Raw genomic sequence first — 14962 nt, 5'->3', positions numbered from 1 at the left:
TTCCAGGGTCAAAAGATCGAGTCCCACATCAGGTTCCCTGCTCAGTGAGAGGTCTGCTTCTCTCTCTGCCTGCCACTTCCCCTGCTTGTTCTCTCTCTCTGTCAAATAATAAATAAAATCTTTATTTAAAAAAAACTCTTTATATCTCTTTTCCACACTAGTAAGAAAATATATTAACACAGTTACTTTAGCTTTTTAAAGTCTTGAATGTCTTAAGTAAAACTTATTTTCCTTTAGCTCTCTTATACTATGTTGTCTTTTATTATTTCTTACTTATTGCATCTGGATATATGTATGCATGATATGCTTCAATAGCCCAAATGTCAAGTAGGGTTTGTGCTTCATTAGGAAATAGGTTAAACTGAGGCTTCACAGAAACCCTAAATCAAGTGATTCAAATAAGATAGAAATACCTCTTATGTAATATTTGCTCGTAACCCTTTAACCAGAATATATAATGAGAGGTCATTCTCAGCCATACGAAGACTGGAAAATGTAGTTTCTATTTGGGTAGTCCAATTGTAGCTAAAACAGAGAGCTCTGTTTCTAAATAGAGCAAAGAGAGAATAACTACTGGAAGTCAATTAGCAATCCCTACCATTAGGTTATATTTTTTCTCCCAATTCCCTAACTGTCCCCCCAAATTACATTTACAGCTGGTTTTACTAAACAATTTGAATCCAGGATATTGTGTTGTTCTTATGTCAGTTTAATAGACACCTCAGTTCCACTGATCTATGTGTCTGTTTTTGTGCCAGTACCACACTGTCTTGATGACCACAGCTTTGTAGTACAACCTGAAATCTGGCATTGTGATGCCCCCAGATATGGTTTTCTTTTTGAAAATTCCCCTGGCTATTCGGGGTCTTTTGCACTGTTGGGGATTTACCCCAAAGATACAAATGCAATGAAACGCCGGGACACCTGCACCCCGATGTTTCTAGCAGCAATGGCCACGATAGCCAAACTGTGGAAGGAGCCTCGGTGTCCAACGAAAGATGAATGGATAAAGAAGATGTGGTTTATGTATACAATGGAATATTACTCAGCTATTAGAAATGACAAATACCCACCATTTGCTTCAACGTGGATGGAACTGGAGGGTATTATGCTGAGTGAAGTAAGTCAGTCGGAGAAGGACAAACATTATATGTTCTCATTCATTTGGGGAATATAAATAATAGTGAAAGGGAAAATAAGGGAAGGGAGAAGAAATGTGTGGGAAATATCAGAAAGGGAGACAGAACATAAAGACTGCTAACTCTGGGAAACAAACTAGGGGTGGTAGAAGGGGAGGAGGGCGGGGGGTGGGAGTGAATGGGTGACGGGCACTGGGTGTTATTCTGTGTTAGTAAATTGAACACCAATAAAAAAAAAAATCTTAAAAAAAAAAAAAAGAAAAAAAAAATAGACACCTCAGTAAGTAAAAATAAGTTTTTTTCTAATTTGGGGAGTTTTTATTTCTAACACCATTATAAACTCAAGCTTTTCACATATTTGATGTGTTTCAAGTAAACTACAATCATTGTTCTTTTTGAGGCTGAAATTTAATGCTCATATTAACATAACTTTGACCAGTAGGAATCCCTTCAGCCTGGCTCTTGGGTCTTTCTTTTAACAATTGTGGTAAAATATATATAACATAAAATTTACCATTTTAATCATTTTTATTTTTAAAAATTATTTTAAAGATTCTATTTATTTGAGAGAGAGAAAGTGAGAGCATGAGCAGAGGGGGGAGGGGCAGTGGGAGAAGCAGATTCCCCACTGAACAGGGAGCTTGACATGGGTCTGTACCAGGACTCTGGGATCATGACCTGAGCCAAAGGCAGACACTTAACTAACTGAGCCACTCAGGTACTCCTAATCATTTTTAAGTGTACAATTAAGTGGCATTAAGTGCATTCATACTGATGTACAACCTTCACCACTATCCATTTCTAGAACTTTATGTCCTTTTAAGACAATCTCATTATTCCTTAAAAGGTTCCTTGCTTTCTTATATGTCCAAGGCTCACCTGTTACCATCTTTGCCCCAGTCTTCAAACCAGCCATTTCTCCAAGAAGGCCGGATTTCTTTTAATAATAAATAGTATTAGATCCTACATTCAAATTGTCATAATAATTCTGAAACAAATAAAAAAAACTTCAGAAGGATAAAACTGTAAACATTTATTGCTGACCCATTGAGTCAGCTAGGGGAAGGTAAGATGGCTCTGACAATCTTAGCCCAGCATTCTTATATGCTAAGAAATGGATAGTTGCCTGGTGATTTAGGATTGTTTTGTCTTGGACAACTGGGGTGACTTGATTCTTTCTACCTATCTTCCCAATGCTAGCCTGAGCATTATTTTATGAATACAGCACAAGAGCAAGCAAATCCAATTGCACAACTGCTTTTCTTATTGTAGTAAAATATATGTAACATAAAATTCACCATATCAAAGTGTACAATTTAATGAAATTCAGTAATATCACAATGTTGGACAATTATTACCACTTCAAGTTCCAGATCATTTCCATTATACCTCCCTTCCCCAAAAAATAAACCTCATACACATTAAGCAGTCATTTCCCATTTCTCCTCCTCCTCCGTCCCTGGCAATCACTAACCTGCTTTCTGTCTAATTTTGTATATTCTGGATAGTTCATATAAATGAAACTATGCAACATGTGGTCTTCTGTAACTGGCCTCTTTTACTTAGCATAATGTTTTCAAGTTTCATCCACGTTGTAGCATGTACCATTATTTAAGGCTGAATAATGTTCTATTTTATGGATATATCACATTTTGTTTATCCATTAATCAGTTGAAGGATATTTGGATTGTTTCCTCCTTTTGGCTCTTGTAAACATAGCTTTTGCTATGAACATTTGTATACAGGCTTTTGTTTCTCCACCTGCTTTCAATTCCGTTAGGTATATAACTAAAAGTGGAATTGCTGAGTCATATGGTAAATTCTATTTTTAACTTTTTATGGAACTGTCAAACTGTTTTCCATAGCAGATGCACCATTTTACATTTGCACTAGTAATACATGAGGGTTCCAATTTTTCCTATCTTCACCAACAGTTGTTATGTGGTATGAAGTAGTATCCTATTGTGCTTTTGATTTGTATTTTCCCTAATGACTAATGATGTTGAGCATCTTCTCATATGCTAGTGGTCATTTGTGTATTATCCTTGGAGAATGTGTATCTAAAATTTGTCCATTTTTTAATTGAGTTGTTTGTCTTTTGTTAAGTTGTTTTTTTTCTTTTGTTAAGTTATAAGAGTTCTTTATACGTTCTAGATCAAAAGTCCCTTATCAGATATATGATTTGCAAATATTTTCTCCCATCCTGCCTTTGCACTCTCTTGATAGTGCCCTTTGATGCATAAAAATTTTTAACTTGATAAAGCCTAATATACTTTTCTTCTGCTGCTTGTGCTTTTGCTGGCATATCTAAGAAACCATTGTCCTCCCCCCACCCCCACCTAAAAAATTATAAATAATAGATCTGATGAGGGACTTGTATCTAGAATACACTAAAATTTCACTTGCTGTTCTTTCATCCAGAGATGGAGTCTATTTCCATCACCTTGGAATTGACTTGCTTCAACCAATAGAAACCTGGAATTCAATAGATACCACCTGGACAGAGAGGCCACATGGTAAGTGTCACAGTCATCCAAACAACAGTCAATACTGAGGTCCCAGACATGTGACAGAGGCCTTCTTGGACCTTGCAGGCTAGACCATCTGCCAAGTAAACAAACCCATAGGGGGAATCCTGATCGATATCACATGGAACAAACATCCAGCCATCCCAGAAGTAAAAAAGTCATTGTTGTTTTAGGTCAACTATTGTAAAGGAAATATAAGCAAATCCTACCAGTAAGAAGGTAATGTGAGAGGAGAGTACCACCCACTTGGATGTTGACAGAAGTTCTAGAAAAAGAAAGCCATATGAGATTCCTAAAAAAATGTCAAACATACTTTGATGTTTTGACTTTCTTGAGTCCTACATGCAAAAGAGAGGAAAAAATACACGGAAAAATTTCTCTCATAATAACCTATTGGCTCAGTTAGTTTGGCAACTCAAAATAACTTTTAAAAAAGTAACTATAAATAAAAAAGTAACTACGAACTTCTTTCAAAATATAAAGGACATTTTAAAAATAAAATTTAATTTGAAATGAATTGAAAATACAATCAATTATGAAATCCACAGATGCAAGAGATTAAAATGGATGTGAAAAGTTGTGTTTATCAAAGTCTCTTTAAAAAAAATAAAAAATAAAAATAAGTCTTTCTTTAAGAGACTGCCACAAGGCAGATAATGATAAAAGAAATAGAAATATTCGTTTTCTGCCCCTGGACGCCGCCGAGTAAGCATCGTTAAAGTCTCCCCTCCCACCGCCGCCATGTCTAAGTCAGAGTCTCCCAAAGAGCCCGAGCAGCTGCGGAAGCTCTTCATCGGAGGTTTGAGCTTCGAAACGACCGATGAGAGTCTGAGGAGCCATTTTGAGCAATGGGGGACGCTTACGGACTGTGTGGTAATGAGAGACCCCAACACCAAGCGCTCCAGAGGCTTTGGGTTCGTCACGAACGCCACCGTGGAGGAGGTGGACGCGGCCACGAACGCCCGGCCGCACAAGGTGGACGGAAGAGTCGTGGAACCAACGAGGGCTGCCTCCCGAGAAGATTCTCAAAGACCCGGTGCCCACTTAACTGTGAAAAAGATTTTTGTCGGTGGCATTAAAGAAGACACTGAAGAACATCATCTAAGAGATTATTTTGAACAGTATGGGAAAATCGAAGTGATTGAGATCATGACTGACCGAGGCAGTGGCAAAAAGAGAGGTTTCGCTTTTGTGACCTTTGATGACCACGACTCTGTAGACAAGATTGTCATTCAAAAATCCCATCCTGTGAATGGCCACAACTGGGAAGTAAGGAAAGCCCTATCGAAGCAAGAGATGGCTAGTGCTTCGTCCAGCCAAAGAGGCCGAAGTGGTTCTGGAAACTTTGGTGGTGGTCGTGGAGGTGGTTTTGGTGGGAATGACAACTTTGGTCGTGGAGGGAACTTCAGTGGTCGAGGTGGCTTCGGTGGCAGTCGAGGTGGTGGTGGATGCGGTGGCAGTGGGGATGGCTAGAACGGATTTGGTAATGACGGAAGCAACTTTGGAGGTGGCGGAAGCTATAACGATTTTGGCAATTACAACAATCAATCCTCAAATTTTGGACCCATGAAAGGAGGAAATTTTGGAGGCAGAAGCTCTGGCCCCTATGGTGGTGGAGGCCAATACTTTGCCAAACCACGAAACCAAGGTGGCTATGGCGGTTCCAGCAGCAGCAGCAGCTATGGCAGTGGCAGAAGGTTTTAATTACTGCCAGGAAACAAAGCTTAGCAGGAGAGGAGAGCCAGAGAAGTGACAGGGAAGCTACAGGTTACAACAGATTTGTGAACTCAGCCAAGCACAGTGGTGGCAGGGCCTAGCTGCTACAAAGAAGACATGTTTTAGACAATACTCATGTGTATGGGCAAAAAACTCGAGGACTGTATTTGTGACTAATTGTACAACAGGTTATTTTAGTTTCTGTTCTGTGGAAAGTGTAAAGCATTCCAACAAAGGGTTTTAATGTAGATTTTTTTTTTTTGCACCCATGCTGTTGATTGCTAAATGTAATAGTCTGATCATGACGCTGAAAAAAAAAAAAGAAATAGAAATATTCAACATAGTTTTCAGGAAGAGGATTATTTAAAACTATTGATATTAAACTTTAAGGCTCTAAAATACCAAGTTATTTTGACTTATGTGGCTCAAGCTAAAAGCATGAGTGCCTCTAAAGAATGTCAAAAATTATAGCTTGGAAGTCTTTTTCCTAAAAAAGAAAAAAAAATGAACCATTATAAGGTTTCCCAACAGAATTTTATGTGAAAATTAATGTCACTTCAAAATCATTTCTCTGCATGACTGAAAAAGCTGTTCTTCATGTTAATATTCCTCAAAGCATTGTTTTAAATGCTATTTGGCTATGCTAAGAAAGACAATTAATATTAAGCCATAGTAAAGTGCTATGTTCCAATGTACAGATCTGTTACTTACAAAGTGTCAGAAAAAAGAGAAAAAAAGCTATGGAGATCTAATGAAAAACTGCAGTGCTTAAAAGTAATGGGATTTTTCAAAATGTTATTGGTAAGCCCAGAAGCTGAAAGGTCCCTATAGAGGCTTTTATTTAGTTCTTAAATTACTTTTAAACTCTAGGTTTAAGAAGAAATAAAATTAAACCCCTAACTTTCAAATCTTTCATAAAGTATCAGTGAATATCTTCATATAGCATCCCTCAAGGATTCCCTATTCCATAGACTGTATTTTCAAAAAGTCAGGTAAACAATAAGCACATTCTTTAAAACAGCTTAAAAGAAAGCAAGTGTGTGCTAGTATTTCCTGGCATGGAGTTTACTGTTAATTTATGTACTAGAAACTACCTCACAGACCATAAAAGAATCCCAAGAGGTTAGTAAATGCCTCAGTATTAACCTATTATTATCGGATCTCTTTTGTAACAACTCTTTCCAAATCAAAAGAAAAACACTAAGCTAAAAAAGCATTAAAACTATTTAATATAGTGTCAGTTTTTTCAACAGCTTTGTCAGCAGTTAAATATAATTAGAGTCACTTTTAATATAAAACATTATTGAAAAGAGTTATGAAATGCCCAGCCTTTTCAAGCATGGCATTGCTTTTTAAATAATTAATTTAATAAATTTATAGCACTTTATATTAACATTAATAAAATTAACTTGTTAATTTAGCATGCTATTTACTGACAAAAAAGTGAACGTCAAAGCTTTAATATTTCAGTAATAATTTAGTATGAATATGCTACATCTTCAAAAGCTGTAAAATACTTCAGTGGCATTGATTTGAGAAAATTAATTTACAAGTATCTTTGTAAATATGTGTTTTTGAGTAAAAAGAAAATAAAATATCCTATAATTTTTAAATAAAAAATATTCAACTATATAAGAACTCTTAGAATTGCCAGAAAATTTGAATACACTGAAGCAGCATGCAATATTCAAACTATACAACCTTTGTTCACTACTCACTATGCCAACACATCCATTCTTTTCTATCCAATATAAGGTATTAGCAATTCTAAAAAATAGATCTTCACTATAGGAATTTCTTAAAGGGATAAATGTCAGGAAGAACAAAAATCCCTGAGGGAGGGTCTGAGATACAAGAAGAGAAGAACAAACAAATTGGAAAATACTAGGTAATTTTAAATGCACACTGTGTAAAGTAACTTTGAAGGCACAAATTGAGATACTCTACAAGATAGGATATAATTTTGAAGAGGTTATCAGAACTCTATATACTTACAGTAATAATTTTTACATTAAAAGATCAGGCTAAAATGCAAGACAACAATGACATTATTTGGAAGGTGAGTGCTCAAAATTAATAGGTTCTAAAGTCTATATCATTTGGAAGAAAGTTTTAGACATTAACTTTAAAATTTGTTGGGTGTGTATGACAAAATTACAAAGGTAACCTTAAATTAATAGATGTAGAATATACAAGTTACATACTAATTGAAGGAGAAAACAAAAAATAAAATTAAATTTTATCACCTTGTGTTTTTTGATTGGAGCATTTAGTCCATTTGATCTATCATTAATGATAGATATGCACTTATTGCCATTTTGTTATGTGTTCTGTGGTTGTTTTTGAAGTTCTCTGCTCCTTTTTTCTCTTGCTCTCTTCATTCATGGTTTGCTAGCTTTCTTCAGTGATATGCTTGGATCCTTGCTTTTTATTTTTTGTGTATCTATTACTGGTTTTTGATTTCTGGTTACTATTAGGTTTATATACAACATCTTATGCATGTAGCGATCCATTTTAAGTTGACAGTCACTCAGTTTGAACCCAGTCTTTACTCCTCTCCCTCTACCATGTTTAGGCATAGAGTGTCATACATTGTATCTTTTTATTTTGTGAATCCTTTGAGTGATTTTTATAGATATACTTAATTTTGCTGCTTTTGTGCTTCATACTTTTCTTACTCCTACTTATTGTCATTCTTTTCCACTCAAAGAGACCCCCTTAACATTTCTTATAGGGCTGGTTTAGTCATGAATTCCTTTAACTTTTGTTTTCTGGGAAACTCTCCCTATCCTCATATTCTGAATGATAGCCATGCTGAGTAGAGTATCCTTGGCTGCAGTTCTTTTTTTCTTTCAGTATTTTGAATATATCATACCACACTCCTCTGGCCTAGTAAATTTCTACTGAAAAATCAGCTGATATCTTGTAGGGGTTTCTATTGATAGCTATATAGGGTTTCTCTTATCTGTTTTCTATTCTCTTGCTGCTTTTAAAATTCTCTATCACTACCTTTTGTCATTTTAAGTTCTATTTGTCTTTGTGTGAATTTTGTTGGGAGTTCTCTGTGCTTCCTGGATCTGGACTTCTATTTCTATCATCAGATATAGGAAGTTTTTAGCTAATATTTCTTCAAATAGATCTTCTGCCCCTTTTCTCCCTCTTCTTCTAGAATCTCTATAATGTGAATGTTATTACAATTGGTGTCACTGAGTTCCCTTAGACTACTTTTTCTTTTTTTCTGTCTCCTGTTCCACTGATATCTTTCTTTATTCTGTTCTCCAGGTCACTGATGCACTCTTCTGCTTCCTCTAGCTTACTGTTGATTCCATCAAGCATATTTTTAATTTCAGTTATTGAGTTCTTCATCTCTGATTGGTTCATTTTTTTATGTTTTCTATCTCTAAGGGTTCTACTGAAGTCCTCCATTCTTTGTTCAAGTCCAGTGAGTATCTTTATGATTACTTTAAATTCTCTATCAGTTATATTACTTATATCTGTTTCACTTAAGTCTCTTGCTGTGGTTTTGTCATTTTCTTTCATTTAGGACATTGTCCTGTCTCATTTTGTCTCTCTGCATCTGTTTCTATGTGTTAGAAAAGTCAACCATATCTCCTGCTCTTGAAAGTAGTGTCCTTATGAAGAAGAGGTCCTGTTGTGCCTTGCTGTGCAATGTCCCCTGTTCACCAGAACCTGGCATTTCAGGGGTGTCTCCTATGTGGGTTGCATGTACCCTACTACTGTAGTTGAGCCATGTTTGCCTTTAATCTAGTCATCTGCAATAGCTCTCTTTGCCTGTTGTGGACAGGGTTTGGTCCCTGTGTTGTTAATGGGCCAGTCTGGAGCCTCCCTGGGCTTGAGCTGAATCAACGTCAGCAAAGATACAGTTGCAGGAACTTGCAGGGTGCATTCCCTCTGCTGTCCCTTGAGAAGATTTTATTGGTGGGCAGGGCTTGCAGTCACACCAGATGTCTGATGCCAGCCCACTGCTGATGCCACCACGGTTTACTGGTGTGTGTGGTTATCTTCCCCTCTCCCCAGGGCAGGAGTCACTCTGGATTTATGCTGACCCTATCAGAGCTGCTAGCACTTTGGATGAATTCAGGCCAAGGACATATTACATGGAGCATGTCTAGAGGAGAACATGGGGGAGGGTCAAGGGGGTAGCTGTTAAAAAGCTGGGTCAAGAGTATTCATGTTTTGCTGCTTCTAGCAGGTACCAATGTATCTAGGAGGGGAAATGGCACTCACTAGCTCTTTTGTTTTTGGAGAAGTCCCCCAAAGATTCCTGCCCTTCAGCACATACTCAGATTTGTAAATAAATCTCCTTCCAGTATACCCCCGGACGTTTTTCAAATTGTTGCTTCTATGCTATATCTCTGCAGGCTGTTTGTTGTGCTGTCTCTTTGGGGTGAGGTCTCTTCCCTCCTGGCTCCCAGAGCTAAGCCCACTGATGAAAGTTCCAGGTATTAAGTTCCACTGATTGTTAGGCCAAAGTCAAACAATTTTTTCAAAGCTAAATTTTATGGGGGTTCATCTTCCCCATGTGGGTCTGCAGTGCCTAGGGTACCTGGGTGTGAAGGTCTTGGTCCTCTCCCCTCTCTGTGCATGCAGTGTCCCTCTCACCCACTTAGAGTCCTGTGGGTCCATTTGGCACACAACTTCATCTCTGCCCTTCCTACCCTCTTCAATGAGGCTTCTTCTCTACATTTAGCTGTGAAGAATCTGCTCTTCCAATCTTCAAGTCATTTTCTGGGTCATCTGCACAGATGTGGATATTATCTAGTTGTGGGATGAGGTCAGTTTAAGATCCTCCTACTCTGCCATCTTCCCTCCAAATCCTTTATTTTTTTAATTTAAAAAATATATATCTACACTCTAACAGTGACCCAAAATAAAAATCTGAGAGCTGAAGAAGGTTTCCAGCTTTTAAACAGGTTTCATTTTTAAAGTGGGTTAAGCTCAGAATATAATCACAAAGACTTTCTTTCGAGTTATTTCAGGATTCACATAAGACTGCTTTGTGGAAATATGCATTCAAAATATTTATGTTGATAGGTACATGTGCCATTCAATTTTTCCAAAACAATTGAAATCTAAAATTTCACCAAAACTAGGGCATATCTTCAATGTTTTCTTCCATAGCATTTTGAACACAGAAAGCACTCAGTAAATACAGACCACATACACTATATTGGTAAATTAAGTCCCAAGTCATCACTTTCCTCTAGTTCATTTGAAAAATGAACATATAGTATTCCATGAGCCCTTTAAGCAATCTCTGTTTGTGAAACTCAGAGAAATAACACCTGACTGTGTATTCTGAGAAGAACTGGCACATTAGCTAAGAATGGTGCTGCATAAACATTTTCCCATGGTGTTTTTGGTAGCACATGAGCTTACTCATCTGCCTCTAGTGCATTCCTGAAAAATAAAATTTAAAAGTCACCAACTTAAAGTGTCGTATTGTCTTATAGTTTGATCATTAAAATGCTAAGAATGAAGAAATCTTAGTTTTCTGTGCTTTTTACTATGTAAATTGAAGCTAACAACAATCATTTATAGGCAGCTGTTGCCTTTAATATTTCTACTTATCCATGCTGAGATTTTTAAAACCTATCCACTTTTCAGAACTGCTTTCTCATTAAATGTCAACCTTACTGACTAGTAAGTAATAATAACTCTTCTCCCCTACCTGGGAATTGTGGAGGAGGAGAGGAAACCTCAACAGATTTCAAATGAACTATTAAAATAGCTTCTTGTTGTGAAGTACCCCCCCTTTTTTAGAGGCACATGAAAAAGTTAGAATAAATGCATTTTCTGTTATCTATTGCTTGGCAGACATGTCATTTCAATATTATTTCTCATCTTGCTTCACAACCTACACAACATCCACTACTTAGTGAAAGCTCTGTGGTTAGATCATCTTTATAGGAGATAGAAAACGTCATGATCCTTTGATAGATTAAAAATAAGATACAATTCAAAAAATGGCATAAAAGCAAGGGAAGATGGTAGTAATAATATTGTTATACTATTTGAATTAAAGGATAATGATGTTTATAATCTTAGATAATCCATATGCATTCTTTTTATTTCCTCTTGTCTTGTTGAGGCAACAGTAACTATTTCAACACTATGTGACTTTATGCTACTTTTTCCCTGTATTTTCACTATATGAACAAAAAGAGGACTGGAGAGCTGGTTTGATAGCCAAAACGTCCTTGTCCCCAACATAACATCTTTCATCAGTCAGATTCCTCCATCAATCAGTGAACAAAACTGACATTTAAATGTCATAAATTTTTATAAACTTATCATCTATTCTGTTTGGCATGGTAACTGCTCATAGAATTTTATGGAATGACATCTAATAATATAGAACATTAGTAGTTTCCCCTAATACGTATGAGTGTGTGAGATACATATGACACAATTCCTGCTTCCCATGGACTGGGGATGTAGGGGACAGCTGAAATGGAGAGGGAACAATGAGACAAGATGGCAGCCTAAATGAGTAAAATCAACTCTCTCAAAACTTTCACAAAGAAAATGATGCTTAGGCTATGAATTGAAAGATGAGAAAGACTTCATGAAGCAGAAGGGGTCCCGTCAGAGAGAACTGCATGGTGAGAATGCATAGAACATAATGGTACACCATTTTGGGAAAATATTTGGCAGTCTCTTGTATAGTTAAAGCATATACTCTGTCTACAATCCAGCAGCAATTCTCCCCCTAGGGGGAGACACAAGGAATACAAAAAGTTGGGCCCATAAAAAAAATTCTTGAATAAGAGTGTTTATGGCCATTCTATTCATAATAGACAAAAACTGGAAATATTCCAATGCCATCATATATGAATAAGACAAACTTACGGAGCAATATTCATATAATGGAAACTACTCCACATAAAGAATAAGCTGCTGATTCACTCAACACATATGAATATCAAAAACATTATGTTGAACTAAAGAGGCCAGACAAAAAAGAGTATATGATTTCACTTATATGAAGTTCAAATACAGGCAAAACTAACCAATAGTGATGTATCAGAACAATAGTTTCTACAAGAGGATAGGGTAATTGACAAAAAGAGGGCACAAAGGGACCTTTCTGCTCTGATAGCAATGTGTTCTATTTTGATTGAGGTGGTGTTACACAGGTACTTATACTTATCAAAACTTACCAATTTATAAACTTAGGTTCACTATATTTCACTGTATATAAATTTTTTCTTGATAGAAATAATGAGCAAAAAATTAATGAGGCAATATTAAAACAAAAGAGGTATAAGGGCTGAAACCACAAAGTACAGACAACAAGTAGTTTAGCAGTGATGGAGCACAGTGCTTCAGCAAAGAAGCAACAGATAAACCTGGAAAGGTGAGGAGTGTGAAACTGGATTGAAACGGTTTCCATGTTTCTGACCAAAGAAAATTGGAAACTAGGTTAAAAGATAAATCCTGGAAGCTAAATATTGACTAACTAGTCAGAGACCTCCAGACATTTTACAGTTGTCTATGTTTCTTTATCTAAGGGGAATGAAATCCTGAGCCTCAAAGCCAGTCCTTTACATTCTAAAGGACTATAAAAACTAAAGAGTAAAGGTTTCTCTCTCCCTCAAGAGATGATGGGGCAGCGTGTATCCTATATAAACTCACAGATTCATAACTTCAGGATTCCTCTCCTGCAGTATACACTCTCCCATTCCCCAAAATACAGGATAACATCTGGCTCTCACTGTATCACTTATGAGTTACTGGGTGTGGAGAATGAGTGAAGTCATTGCTGTAAGGAATAATAATTCTTATCTCTGCCCCCAAAACTTCATGTTTGCATTTAAGATAAGTATACATAAAATTTTAAAAACTTATCAAACAGGAACCAGATCATGAGAGCTTCGTATGACATACAACAAGTATCATCCATATTTATCCTGTTGCCACCAGGAAGGCAGATTTAGAAGTGTTTTAAACACAGAGCAAGATCACAGCTGAGTACAGAAAGATCACCTTGGAAGCACTATGGACAATAAACCCAAGATGATCAAGACTGAAGGCAGTAAAATGATTTAGAGGAAGATGCAATGTTCCTGGTCAGACATTGAGATAAACATTAGTAATAGGGAATTAGCAGAGGGAATAGACATGAGGAATATCATGTAGGTAGGAATGAAAGGATTTATATTCCTATATTTCCACACAGTTTCTGGTGGATCTTTGCAAAAACACCAGAGATATCAACTTCTTGCATTTCCCTGAACTACATTATTCCTCTGTACTTGCTAGTTTGTCATGCCCTTCCACTTATCCACCTTGTATTCATCTTCTACTTGTATTCATCTTCTACTGAGAAGATTCCTGAAACCCTTTTTTTTATTTTTAATTTATTTTTTATTGGTGTTCAATTTACCAACATACAGAATAACCCCCAGTGCCCATCACCCATTCACTCCCACCCCCCGCCCTCCTCCCCTTCCACCAGCCCTAGTTCGTTTCCCAGAGTTAGGAGTCTTTATGTTCTGTCTCCCTTTCTGATATTTCCCACACATTTCTTCTCCCTTCCCTTATATTCCCTTTCACTATTATTTATATTCCCTAAATGAATGAGAACATATAAAGTTTGTCCTTCTCCGATTGACTTACTTCACTCAGCATAATACCCTCCAGTTCCATCCACGTCCTGAAACGCTTAATCCAAAAAGTAAACTAGGATCCTGATGTTGACACTCACATGGCTAAGATATTACATTACTTAGCAATGCCCCACTTTATCTTTAGATTGTGACTGTATTTTTATACCTAGCTTCCTCCCTAGGCTATAATTTCATGAATAGATCACATCTTCCTCAACATTTTAACTCCAACACAGAGCAGGTGCTGGCACAAAGTAAAAACTCAATAAATATTTGTTACTAAATTAATAAGCATTGCTCTAAGTCACACTTATAGATCAAGAACCAGAACATGTTCCATTTCCCAGAATTCCTACAGGACTGCAAGGATATTCTGTCCTCAATAAATTCAAACAAATCATTTGAACTTTTCTCCTCTACTCCTCATTTTTAGTGTAATAAAATATAAACCTTACAAAACTTTAACAAAAATGAAATAAGGAATGAACCTTAAACATGAGCTTTTCAAGACATGTGGCTGTGCACCCTTGGTAGGACCTAATTTTGGTGCCTGGAAACTAAATATCCCTAATAGAGGAGAGAGTTGGGAAGATGGCACAGTAGGAGCTCACCCACAATTGCAGCTAGATGTCACTAATATCTGTGTAAATAAACCAGAGAGCAACCCAAAGACTGGAAGAAAAAATTCCATAATTAAATATATAGAAGAAGCCACATCTGAGAGGGTAGGAAGGACAGAATCATGAGCCTCTTGGCTATAGGTGTGAAGAGGGAAGAGAAATGGTCCCTTGTACTAGGGAAGGGATGGAGAAGATGAATCCCCATAACATTTGGCCTTGAAAACCAGAGGAATTGAATTGCATTAGTTTGTATAACCAACAGGACTTGGAACCTGGAGCTTTAAAAGTCAGCTGACTCAGCTCTCGGGCTAGCCAGAGGGCAAATG

The 14962-nt window shown here is 36.8% G+C and overlaps 1 long non-coding RNA gene and 1 pseudogene across 3 annotated transcripts in view; one reads left to right on the top strand and one right to left on the bottom strand.

Moving 5' to 3' along the window:
- Positions 1-14962, bottom strand: part of LOC140639875 (uncharacterized) — a 102686-nt gene that overhangs the window by 11382 nt on the left and 76342 nt on the right. For all 3 annotated transcript variants that reach the window (XR_012036522.1, XR_012036520.1, XR_012036521.1), the window contains one exon: positions 2019-2127. This is a non-coding gene — a long non-coding RNA (uncharacterized lncRNA). The remainder of the gene's footprint in view (positions 1-2018; positions 2128-14962) is intronic.
- LOC140639873 (heterogeneous nuclear ribonucleoprotein A1-like) lies at positions 4371-5631 on the top strand (annotated as a pseudogene).

The sequence above is a fragment of the Canis lupus genome, chromosome 9 (assembly GCF_048164855.1).
Source record: "Canis lupus baileyi chromosome 9, mCanLup2.hap1, whole genome shotgun sequence".
Taxonomy (NCBI): Eukaryota; Metazoa; Chordata; class Mammalia; order Carnivora; family Canidae; genus Canis; species Canis lupus.
The sequence above is the reverse complement of the archived record's forward strand: the minus strand, read 5'-3'. Positions and strand labels throughout refer to the sequence as shown.